Source organism: Thunnus maccoyii, chromosome 23, assembly GCF_910596095.1.
Source record: "Thunnus maccoyii chromosome 23, fThuMac1.1, whole genome shotgun sequence".
Classification (NCBI taxonomy): domain Eukaryota; kingdom Metazoa; phylum Chordata; class Actinopteri; order Scombriformes; family Scombridae; genus Thunnus; species Thunnus maccoyii.
Window position 1 is genome coordinate 667,722 of NC_056555.1, and position 12,765 is coordinate 680,486.

The following is a 12,765-nucleotide window of genomic DNA, read 5'->3' on the forward strand; positions in this document are numbered from 1 at the left end:
AGGTGTCCTGTCAACAGTTTTACAGATGTGTCTTTTACATTGGTGGTCTATAGGGAAAATGCTTTTTGGGCTGCAGTGGGATTTTTCAATGCAAATTGTGAGTGACCACTAGGAAAAATTGGTTGCAAGGCTGAGCAGCGGAGCTCTATCCAGTAGGGATGTGCAGAGAGCCTAGTATTTGTATTTGTAGCTACATTTGTTGAGGCAGCAAAATTATTTATATTTGTATTTGAATAAAAGTGGAAATAGGTGTAAAAATACAGTTTTAGTTTTAGTTTTTATTACGCTTTTAATTTTAGGATATTAAAGTTTTGAAGTGTTTATGAATAATATAAACCATGTTACAAAGGAGGTCCCCACACCGGGTCTCGAACTCCAGTCTCCCAGATCATAGACAACTGCACTGACTACTGAGATAAAACCAAGTGTATTAGAAATGTGCAGACAGACCTCTACTTATTTATACACCCAGAACAAAGAGACAGCACAGCATATAACATTTAGAGAAGAACTTCAGTAGCAATTCTTGCTGTGCACTTTTCATTTATTGCCTATTTATTACAACCTAACTTTGTGTAAAGGAGAAGAGGAACAACAGGTTATGGAGAGTCCCTTGAAAGCACTTCGCTTGTGTCAGTAGCACGGCTTTATCTCTGTGGAACACCCCGAACTCCGGGAGTGATGTCCAGATAAGGAAATGTGCGTCATGCAGCAAGTTGATGTGACTCCTCTCTGAAGACCTGCTGACAGACATAACAGCAGAGCAGAGGAGAGAGACTGAGATAGCAATGTAACCAACCTGCAGCTGGTATTTGACATGTTTTTTTTCTTCCTGAAAACAAGTAATTTTTTAAATATTTGTACAAAATAAATGTTCGTAAAAAAAAAAAACACTATTTGTGCTTTGCCAAATAATGGGCCCAACCCTTCTATCAAGCTCTTATTATACATCCATGCTCTGCCCCCCACCACCACTTCACACACACTGCCCTTTCCCCTCTTGCCTGCCCCCCAGGTGTCACTTATGAAGCATTTTAATAAGAATTTCAGTAATGGATTTTTTTTCAAACAAGACAGAAAAAATATTTTATAAATGATACTGAGATTTGGTAATGGTTTATTTCAACCAATTACTCTTTTTTATATTTTGATCATCTCCCTCTTGCCTCTCAAAAATAGAGGAGGAGCAACCTCCTCTGCCTCTATGGAAGAGCCTCCTCTGGTACATTTTAACATAGAGAAAACATAGTCTTTAACAAACAAAAGTGCATTAAAATCCAAGCGGCTCATTTAGATTGTCCATGGCCTGTTATATAATGTAGTTGTGATGCTACAGCGATAATGCGGCCGTATTGGTCAGCTTTGGCTGCAGGCAGTTACTTGCACAAATATTGGCTAATATATGTAGTATAAAATACAGTGATAGTTTTCAGACCATAGGATATCTAATCTAAATGAGTCACATGTTTTAACTCCAGTTTTGTTTTGATTTTAGACAAAGATACATGGATATACAGTACATAGATTTAGCCTGTTTGCTGGACATGTCCAAATGTCAATCATTGTTAAATGTTACATTCTGTTAATTAAAAATATAAGATCACAAATGAGTAAGACTGGCTCACTGGTTGGGCTGTAAACTACCTGCTGTCTCCTAACCTTCTCTCTATCAGCTGTGTGGCCCAGCTCATCTGCATAGTGCATCTCAGACAGACGCACATTTGTTATTCCTCTGGTTGCTTGTTTGGGCAGGAATATGAGGAAGTTCATTAGTGACAAAATTAATGAGATAACACAAAATAAAATTAATTTTCAAAAGTCAACAGTTTGGACCATGCAGAGACTCACGGAATCTGCTCTGCCATGCCCATTTATGGCTGTTCACAGTTTTCTTTTAAAAAAATGAAAAAGCTGGTGGAGCACACTGGGTAGTAGCTTAATTCTACAGGATCTAATAGGTTGACCCCTTACTTCCACGTCAAATCCAGGGTTTGCTCTGCCAAGATGACATGATGACAAAAATGCAGAAACTGAGCAGATAGAGAACAAAGGAAAGCCTGGGCCACAATTCCTCCTACAACTACAAACTACAAACTTCAAACATTGTTCTGTTCCTGCAAGTTCTCAAAACCTGTTTTGTTCAAATCTCTCAAATCTTAACTTTGGTCAATGCCAAATATGAGATATGGACAAAACCAATTTAACAAGCACTGTACATATAATACTGGAAAATAAGCTTTTGAAGTTCATTAGCGCTTGTAATCTTACCAGAATCCTTTAACATGTTGACATCAGTGGCTCCAAAACAGGATTGGAACATTTCACCAAACATGTTGTTCAGGCTCTTGAAAAAAACAGAAAAAGAAAAATGTAAACACTGTTAATATATGTTTGGATTTTTTTTAATAACTGTTTCTAAAAAAAATCTATTTCTGTGTTGTCTTTTGATCTTGTCATCCTTGTATTGTTCCATTCATTTTTCAGTGGTGTTGATTAACTGATTGGTAATTATACTAATTATTTTTCTTATGTTGGTTTCAAATAAAAATATATATAGTATAGTATATAAATATACTGAACAGAATATGTTTCATATCTGAATGTATTACTTAGATCCTTTAACATCAGGCACCCTCTCTGCATATTGGGAAAAGCAGCACTCCTAATTTTAGAAGCTCTCAGTTTGTTGCAAACTTTTGTGGATTCTGTGATTTCTACCGTGGAAGCAGTTTGCTTATGTTTGACTAAAATGAAAAGTGTTTTAGTCAATTAAGACTAGAAGAAAATGTTTATAGTTTTCTTTGATTAATACAAGACTAAAATGAATCAAGTTTACCGAAAAATAAAAACTCACATGAACTTTTGATCTTAGGACAAAAATTTAAGTCTTAAAAAAGCTAAAAAAAAAAAAGAAAAAAAAAAAGACACTTACTTGCATTACTTGCAATGTATTTAATGTACTCTCAGTAGTTTGGCCTGCCTCATTTCAAGTCCTTTTTATTCCTGGAGCCAAGGCACATTCATCCATAAACACTAATATACATATGGAAATGATTTGTAACACATGCACATGTTTGATGCCACTACACATGCCCGTACTCAAATACACATACACACACTGACAACATCTTAACACAAGAAGAGTGTCTCCATCTGTATCTCATACTAACGTGCAAACTCATTCAGAACCATAAGATGAGCCTTTTAATGATATTTCTCCAAGCCTTTAATGATAACCTTGAACAATGCAATGCTGGTAACTGCTACATAATATCTATCGATTCCATCCGGTGCGATTTCCTTGAGTAGCTCAGGCTGAAATTACTTGTGTGTTCAGAACTGAGCATTTCAAACAGACTGCTGTATACCTCAGCAGCAATCAATCAGCCTTAATCCAAAACCAATTTACTCCGCCTGAAGAGGAAAATATCTTTTAATCTCTTGCCGACAATTCCTGATTGCAGTGCCGAGCATCAGTTGACAGTCAAACTGTGCTGCTTAGAATGGGACGTTTATATTGGATTTGCGGTTGCCATTTTTACATATACATGAATGAATAGTCAATTTAATACCTATGAGCACATTTTTCCCTCACTGATGATGGGATATTGCTTTCCAGACATCTTCTCCATAATCATTTTCCATTCTATCCTTCAAGACACTGTAACAAGAAAGACAAAAAAGGTCATCACAGGCTGAAAGAAAAAGAAAAATAAACACAGCTGATTTACTTGTGAACAAATTGGAGAGAAAAATGCCAAAGTGTTCCATGACACTATCTTTTCACATTTTAATCTCACTCTGGATTAAAGCTGTCAATATGAACAGTTATCTCTGAAAAATTCATTGTACCTCTGACATTAAGCAATCTGCTGTACATAGGGATTGTTTGTGTTGTACTCCATCTTATAAAGCAGAGGTGATTACCTCTGTCAGGAGCAAGACAATAGTCACACTGAACCCATTATTACCTCTGCCAGTGTTGGAAGGGACATATGTTTGCATCTCACTTTGTCTGTCTGTCTGTCTGTCTGTCTGTTGGCAGTGTGTCTTGAAAATTAAAAATGGATTTGCACCAAACAATGTAGTCCCTCAAATTAACCAAAATATGCTGCTAATTTTTGCCCCACAGAACAGCACATATAATTGTTTTCTGATCTGATGCCTCTATTGACAGGATGACACCAAACCCCAACCACTATGGTTTGGGCACAAAAACAACTTTGATAGGAAAGATAAAGGTATGGGTCAGTACTACTTTGTTATCAACACTTAGTTACAAAGGAAATGGCCTTGGTCATGGTTAAGATAACCAAACGTTAATTACATTTTACATTTTGTCATTTGGCAGACAAACGAAGCAAGACAATCATAAGGACAGTGACAGTGACTCAAAACAGACGTAGCACGAATTCTCAAGAAGCTTTGTTAAAGCAAGAAACTGAGTAAAAGAAAAAATAGAAAAGTGCACAAGCAATACGATAACAAGAAAGTAGTGCAACAATCAGCAAAGTACTAAAAGGTTAAAGGGGCTCAAGAGTTGACATATTGATGGAAAAGAGTTCAGGCATTTCTTGAGTGCACCAAGGGAGTGGAGCTGAGTAGCTCATTCCACCTTTGCAGAACCACAAATGAGTAGAGTCTGGATTATGATTTCATATCAGGCAGTGATGGTATTACCAGATGTTCATTTGTAAACCGGAGTGGAGGGAAGGGGACATACGGCCTGATAAATGACTCAGTGTAGGAGGGTGCCATTCTATTAGTCGCCTTGAAGGCAAGCATTGGTTGAACACCAGACTTGCTGCATTCTGAATCCTCTGTACAGGTTTAACAGCACATGCTGGTAATCCAACCAGGAGCGAGTTGCAGTAGTCCAGTCATAGGATGACCAGTGCTTAGACTGGAGCTGTACTGCATGCTCAGACAAGTACAGCCGAATCCTCCTGATGTTGTAAATAGTAAATCTACATGACTGGGAGACTGTCACAATGTGTTCAGTGATAGACAGCCAATCATCAAGTATAACACAAAGATTCTTGCAGACTTGGATGGTAGTGGCAGGCATGACAATGAGGTTGTGATGAACAGCTGAACTCACAGGGAAAACAAGAAGCTCAGACTGTCGATCTGTCATCCAAGCAGAGATGTGGGCTAGACAGGCCGAGATGTGTGCTGGGACTGTGGTATCCTCTGGGGGGAAGGACAAGAACAGCTGGATGTCATCAGGGTAGCAGTGGTGAGCAACCCATGTGATAAGAAGCCATGTGACTTGATGATGGAACACAGCTAGCTGGTTTACAACGTGAAGAGAAGACAGCCAAGCACAGATCCTTGAGGAACACCAGTGGTTAGCTGACCTGACTTTGACTCCTCTCCAATACACCCTGTAGAACCTCCCAGAGAGGTAGGACTTGGACACTCTCTATGATGCTGAGGCTGGAAAGAGTGGCAGGAGGATCTGATGCAGATAGGTCAAGCAGGATGAGTACTGATGACCCATCTGCCACTCTCACTGACCTAAGGGAGTGCAGAAATGCCAACAGAGCAGTCTCAGTAGAATGACCACTCTTGAAGCCAGACTGGTAAGAATCACTTCACTTCACTTCACCTCACAGCCCAGATCCTGGGGTTTCCTGCGGATGAGAAAGCAGAAAAAAACTCCAGGAAGAAGCCAAGTTAGCAACATGCATTAATGGTACATGAATGCATACAGATGCATACAGATGGAGATCAAGTAGGTTGTTCTGTGAGAGAATGTGAGAGATTTATTAAAACACAGCATGTTTAAGTGTTTTGTATAAAAATTAGAGAAGAGAAACTAGTGTGTAATTTTCTACTTCCGATGGATTAATTGTTGGTTCTTTGAGCAGTGGGGTTACTCGAGCCTGGTTGTTGGTAGAAAATGGGAACAGTGGTCTCCCATGTTAAAGTTCCATCTGTTTACCCCAACCTGCTTTATACGTGCACTTTGTGGTTTTTGGGCATTTGCTTTAACAACTTATGTCCTTCTTGGCTACATGGAAAGGTTGGTCATGGGAAATAAAAATGATTAAATGGTCAAATGGGGACATTGGTGATTTGTAGTATAAGAGTCATCAGACTCACATAATTCAAATTATAAATTAATAGGAAACCAACAAGGAAAAGATGTTAGGATGGCAACATAATTGGTGGTGCTTGTCACTGAAAGGAAGTCAAGGGCATACTTTCCACTGGGTATAGGAGGGATGTGTCCCCCTCATTTTCCACACACATACCCATACACATAACCCAAACCTTTTATGTTATACAACATGTACACATCAGTATATTAAAAATGATAAGCCCTTATGGATACTGTAACTGCATATGTGGCTTCTGAGAATCCACCAGTCTATTACACAACTACAGTCTCCTGGGTTGAATCCAACCATGGACCTTTGTCACATGAAGAGACATTTTAGGCTTCAGTTTTATTGCATTTTGTCTTTATTGGTATTCAGCCCACCCTATCACCAGACAAGAATGTCAGTATTGAATGATTCTGCAAAACCCTGGATTATGTTCTGTACCAATATTTTTAAAATCCTCTACATCATCAGCACATGGAAACTACAGAATGATCAAGGATAGGGAAGATCATGTTTACAGTTATTAGTTTTTTACAATTGCTAATGAACATTTCTTTATACTGAGTTCACTTTTTCAAAACTATTCACACAGTTCTCTTCACCAAATGCAGCTCAGCACAAAAGTTAATGTTACATTCAAAATGCACTAATGCAATCAAAATACTTCATCCATATTTCAGGATCATCTCTGGAACACTGACAATTGTTGGGCCTCAAACCATGAGGTCACACAGAGAAGGCCTACATGTACCCACTGAGGCCTGACAACGAGGTGCTTTTTCCTTTGTTTCCCCAGAGACAAAGGAATAGCGCCAAAATGCTGCTTACAGACAATGGGAGTCCATTGCAAACTCCATTTCCAGTGATGCTTTGCAATTTTCACACCTCAGCAGGCAACAGTCAACATACAGTCTCTCATTGGTGCAGCCATGACATCACTGCCCCTTTAAAAACTGAACATGCCCTGAAAAACACGCCTTTCCTATGAGCTAGGGGTAACTTCTGTCCCTCTGTGAGTCAGCTTGACTAAAGGGGGTACCCCACGCACGTGTTTTTCCCCTCACCGAAGACTCCCCTCGCCGGACGAGATGAGACTTCGACCGTGTTCACCCGAACACCATCCCTGGATCCGAGAGAGACCACTGCTGCGCCCTCAAATTCCCTTGAAAAGGAAGAAACTGAGTTTCTTCAGGAAGACGTGAAACTTCTCTGCCCCGCTCTTCTTCACCGAGTCGACTCTGCTGTTTCTCCGCCGTGCCGTGAGAATCAGCCCCTGGTAAGCCCACGGACAGCGGCACGGCCACTGTCTGCATCCGAGCCGAGGACAGAGCCGGACAGAACCAGACAGAAAGACGGACTTCACACACACCCTGCTCGCTTTCTGAAGCGACCAAGTAAGAGGCATAAGTCTGGGCAGAGGCAGTGTTAGTTGTGTTCTTTTCAGCATCAGTGCTGTTGTTTAGCATTTAGCATTTAGCTTTTTAGCCTTATTGCTATTGTTCGTTGTGTGGATTGACAGACCGCCAAGTCCATTTTCTCTGCCTTACTCTTAGGAGTATTTTAAGTTTGCTGCCTGTTTAGTTGTGTTCACCACGCTAGACTGTTTTGTGTTTGTCCCGCTTGGGACTACCGCTGTGTTTGTGCCACCGTGAGTGAGTAAGTTGCTTTGTCGATCAGAAACCAGACAATGTGCGTTACAGACTGCCGTCCGTACGGATGCTGTCTGTGGACAAAGGAACTGCTTCTTCTCCCCTCATGATCGCTTTCCCTCCTTCTCCCTCTCTTGCGACTAACACACACACACGCATGAGCACACATACACGCACCGACATCTTTTTACACATCTGATGCTCAGATAACTTTAGATACAGCAGCTGCTCTATCTTTCCTTATCCGCCATCAGACACGTGTGTTTTTCACGGAATTGGGTAAGCGCAAGATGCCGACCACCAGGTGGAGCCATCTTGCTGTTGTCTCACCAAGACACTGCCGCACTTTCGCCATGCGGGTCTTGAGTGACGTGACTTCCTCCCATAGTCACGTCCACGTCGCAGACCGACAACGTCATCACGTCAGGCCCCATCGCCATCTTGACACACACACAGACACACACACACACGCACGCACACACACACACTCATGCATTCCCCTGCACGTGCTCAACCCTGTACATACCCGTTTGTGTTTTGCTTGGTAGAATTAGATTTTAGAATAGTAGTTTATTGATCAGAGTATCTGTTAACTTTGTTAACCTTGCTAAGTTTAATAAATACTGTTATATCTTTAAAGAGAAGTTTTTTTGTCATTATTGTGTTTAACATATTGTGAAAAGTGGTTGATTGAAGGAGTCAGAGCTCGAATTCAACCCTTCTTTGTTCACCCTTGAATGTTGATATCTCTCAGATATTAACATTCTAGGTGAACTCCTTTTATGAGACTACCTTGTTTGGTTATTGGTCCCGGTTTCCGGGTGGTGCCCCATATTTGTTAATACATATTAATTCTATTAATTTTATATTCAATTAATTATTACTGATAATTGTTAATTATTGTTAATAACCAAATGTGCTCCTCACAGATCCAACAGTTGGTGCCCGAATTATTGATTGATATTAATGATCTCTTGATTTCATAATTCATAATTGTCTATGATAATTATGAATAATTGCTAATAACCAAACGCACTACTGCCCATCCCAACACAATGTTTGACTCCCAACAAGAAAATTTTGTCACTCATTACTCAATGACCACCACAATGCCTATTCATTTACTTTGCATAAACCAAGCTTCAATTACAACAAAAAGAATGACACTTCTCTATTGCATGGACATTGCTATCTTACTGTATGTGCTTATAGGCTTTAATAGTGCACAAAATGAAACTAGAGTAATTCCAGTAATGCAACACAAAACTATACATATTTACTGTACATGCATGTGTGTACAGTATACTATACTATATAATGTATGCGAAGGATAGCTACAGATACAGAAATATAATAGTGCTTGTCAACCCTGTCTTCTGTACAAGTTCTTGTCGACATCACACCTGCATAATCTTTTTGCAAATATGACAAGATATCCATCATTCTTTGCATCCAAGAGGGACATCTAATGATGTGGATGGTGGTCATGAACTTTTCACCTCTATGAACAGAAGAATTCCTCTGTGAGTTTGAGGAATGGAGAACTGGGAAATGCCACATTGTCCCATACAATTACAAAATGTTCTGGATTCACCTCACCTGCCCTCTTTCCTCACCTGAGCAAGTCTTTTATAGAGGTCATCAATGAATGTATGAGGTGCTCAGTGTTGTATGTCCCCTTTAGGAGTTTTTGCATTATCTTTTCTATTTCTTTTTAGAGGTAGATGTAGTAGAATGCAGCAAATTGCAGTCTAATTTACATTAATCTTGTGTTATGTTAGGTTTTTGAATGTAATTGTAACAGTTTTGACAAGAGTTGACACAGAGTTTTGATGGTGGTTGAGTTTGAGTGAGAAAACAGTTAATGAATCTTGAAATATGCAGCGATTAAATGCAAAAGCATTTTGTGTCAAAGCAGTGAAAAGTGATCCACAGTTAAGTCCAACTGACTTAGTGATTGTAAAAAACTGTGAAAAGGTGAATGCTAATTGCAGATCTGTGACAGGACATGAACTCTGGTCTTGTAAATGAAAATGGCTGGTGCCCCCCAGGACAAAAAATACAATGAAAGTGCCCTTTAAGGTGCCCCCACAGTATGATTAAGTGCCCTCGAAGGTGCCTTTACAGTATTATAAAATGCCTTCTAAAGGCCTTTACACACTGGACACGATTTTTTCGTGCGATTAATTCGCAGGTTAATATATTTTTTCGAACTGCTGTATGTGTCATGAGTACTTTCACACAGAATGCGAATATTACAAGGCGAAAAAGCGATGTGATTTTTTTTCGGACCCAGGTCGATTTTTCTGACTTTTCACACAGCGAATAAAAGCATCAACCAATCACAAAGTGTAACCTGCACAGACAGCTGTTTCTTGCGAAGGCCCATGTGGGGTGTTGAATATCCCGCTGTGTGTGTCTTGAACTTATTTACCGTATCTATATTGATTGATCAGCTCCTAGTCTGTCTGTGAGCACTGAAGGCAGACAGGTAGGTTCACTCACTGTGAACATGAATCAATACATTGATGTATCATGTATCATATGCATCATCACCATGTATTTATAAATACAAACACTGTAGATTTCTTCTCATGGAGCAGACATGCAAACTGTTTTGGTTCAGTAACTCCCTGCTGTCAGTCAGCCTGGTGAAGGCAGTTTGTCCTCAGCCTTCCCAGGTACTACAGCTGACAGGCGGCTGCTTCTGTGGACATGAGACACTGAACGCAGGTCGGAGATCATCATCATCACTGGAGGATGATATCAACATCCTCCAGTGATGATGATCTTGTCGTTCTCCTCACTCGACAAAAGAGGAGGAGAGGGTTATATCCGCTCAATCCACAACGTCTCTGACCTGCGTTCAGCGTCTCTGTCTACTGAAGCAGCCGCTGTACAAACTGCCCTCACCAGGCTGACTGACAGCAGAATGAGCTGTCGCAAATTCCCTCACAAATTCATTTTTCTGTGTTTCTGTCGCAAATTCGTATCGCTGCCAGCGTGAACAGTTTTGATGCGAACTGTTCGCAGGCAATTATTTCGCAATTTCGTGTTGTTTATTTGCATTGCTGTGTATGTGTAAAGGCCTTAAGGTGCCTGCACAAAGGAGAAAATATACCAAAGTTCTATAATGACTGTTTTAGTTGTTGTTTAGTTGTGGGTAAATCAGGATGAAATGCCCTATAGAGGGCAATCTGGAAGTTTGTTTTCATGCATGCCCTTTCAGCGGGAGAAAATGTAATAGTGCCCCTTAAAGTACTCCCAAAAGCAAGAAAACATGATGTGCTCTTAAAATGAAGAGGATGTAATGCAGTGCCCTATGATGCCATTGTAATGGGGTGAGCTGAAGGTTCTGTATGGGCGCCCTTCTTGTGAACAAAAAATAAAAAAGGAAAAAGTGCAATTTAGGGTTCCCCTAAGTCTAACATACTGTAGTGCAGAATTGGGTGCCCTTTCACTGAAAAAGGTGCCCTATAGGGTACACCGTATGGGAGAAAAACATGGTGAAGTGCCCCTCCAGTGAGGAACATGAGATACTTTGCCCTATAAAATGCCCTTATGATGGAGTAAACTGGCCATTATTGTATAAATTAATGTATCCTTTATGTAATGATCATTAGGAAAAATAGAGCACCATTAAAACATTCTGTAGTTGTTGTAACTGACATTATTCCATTTAGCTGATTTTGGCACAGTACTACTCACTAGTTTGCTCATCTGAAGGGGGTGTCCCTTTAGATTGTTTTTGTAACTTTGATACTAGTGGTGCTTTGCCAAATATATTGTTTGGCAAAGCACGAATAGTGTTTTTTTTTTTTTTTTACAAATATTTGTTTCATACAGATATGTTAAAAATTATTTCTTTTCAGGAAGAAAAAAAAAAGTCAAATACCAGCGCGCAGATCTCAGTCTGCACGCTGGTCTATCTCAGTCTCCCTCCTCTGCTCTGCTGTTACATCTATCAGCAGGTCTTAATGAGGGGAGTCACATCCACCTGCTACATGACGCACATTTCCTAATTTGGACATCACTCCCGGAGTTGGGGGTGTTCCCCAGAGAAAAAAGCTGAGCTACTGACACAAGCAAAGTGCTGTCAAGGGACTCTGCATAACCTCTTGTTCCCCCTCTCCTTTCCACAAAGTTAGGTTGTAAAAAATAAGCAATAAATGAAAAGTGCAAAGCAAGAATAGCTTTTGAAGTTCCTCCCTACACATTACACTGTGTGCTGGTTCTGTGTTTAAATAGGTAGAGGTCTGTCTGCAATTAGGCAATGAGTAATGTTTTAGCTCAGTAGTCAGCACAGTTGTCTATGATCTGAGAGACTGGAGTTCGAGACCCGATGTGGTGACCTCCTTCGTAGAGTAGTTTATTCATGAACACTTATTGTAACACTTACTGTAACACACTAAACAAAAATAGGATTTTTAAGCCTCTTTCCACTTTTATTCGAATTCAAATACAAAAAATGTTGCTGCCTCAACAAATATAGATACAAATACAATTACTGGGTTCGCCGCACATCCCTACTTGATACTACGACAATTTATGAGACAGGTCACATAGCAAGGCTATTTTGCAATTAAGTGTTTGGATTAAATTTTTATTAAGGATGCATTACTAATATATGTAGACTGTATTTTCTAAGTTGGTTTTATATGTAGACCTGTCCAAAGCTAAACAATATGCTAAATAGATAGTAGCTTGCTAACTAGACACATAGCCTACTAAATATTAAATATTTGGTACAAACTACAAATCAACCTTGTGGTGTAGTAAAATCAAATTAAGGAAATCATTAGAGTATTCTTCATTCAAAATGTGTTTACAACCCTTGAGCATGGATTAACTTGCACTTGTAGAGAGGGAGATTAGTATTGGGTTACCCTATGATTACAGAATGCCAAGAAGAGACAGAAAATTGAAGACAATACAAAGGGATCTGCAGCTAGAGGCAGCAAGGGGGGAGATGAGAGAGATAGAGGTATGTTTGCATTAGCTAT